The sequence below is a fragment of the Pinus tabuliformis genome, chromosome Q (assembly GCF_031772625.1).
Source record: "Pinus tabuliformis cultivar Carrire ecotype Pingquan chromosome Q, CPIR1, whole genome shotgun sequence".
NCBI classification, from domain to species: domain Eukaryota; kingdom Viridiplantae; phylum Streptophyta; class Pinopsida; order Pinales; family Pinaceae; genus Pinus; species Pinus tabuliformis.
Genome location: NC_142296.1, coordinates 356044050 through 356045038, shown reverse-complemented (window position 1 = coordinate 356045038; position 989 = coordinate 356044050).

Genomic DNA, 989 nt, shown 5'->3' with positions numbered 1-989 from the left:
GCTATAGTCCTATAACATGATCAAGCATTAAATAATCTCTTTCACCAAGAACATGCTCGAAGGCATGTACTAAAATACAATGAAGGCCAACAAAAGAACATGCTTAGATAACATAGTTACCAATCAAATGGGAACTATTACCTCAAAACGTGTACTAAAGCCCAAAAATCCCAAAAAAAAATGAAGAGGCAACCCAAACATAAAAAGTGTTGATTCTGTGTCACCATTATTTTTTATCGTAAATTTTCAATATTTTTTAAAAATAATAGCAAAAAACAATAAAATCCATTTTGTTTGGTGCAAAAAACACCTTGAAATCGAAAAGTGTTGATGACGGAATAATGCCTTTGTTTTTAGTGTACTTTCAACATTTTTTAATAATGACGTTAAAAACAAAATATCGTGACTCTAAAAAACTTTAAATTTCCAATGATTTTCAAGCATGACATTAACGATAAAATATCATGTCTTTGAAAAGACTTAAAATTCCATCGATTTTTAACCATGACATTAAATTTAAAATATCACTTGTTTGAAAAGATTAAAATTCCAACAATTTTCAAGCATGGTGCTGAGGAAAAATATTTATAATTGTTTTCAACCATAAAATTAAATATAAAATATCACGACTTAGAAAACATTAAAATCGTGACAAATTTTCAACCATGGAATTAGAAACCGAAGATTATGACTACAAAACAATCTTAAATTTTCAAAATATTTCAAGCATGACATTATGGAAAAATTTTATAACTAAAAACCTTTAAAAATAAACACCTCAATGAAAGTGTTATTATACCAAGAGTAATTTTTTTTAAATGCTAAATGTATAGTGATTTTGAAATCTTAGCCTAAGACAAGTTGATACATTGCAAAAAATAAATTAAAAAACAACTACCAAATTGACACTAGTGTAGGTGAGATCAACCCATTGTAATGAAAAAACATAAAGACAACCTTGAAGTTAACACATTGTAGGGCAGACTCGA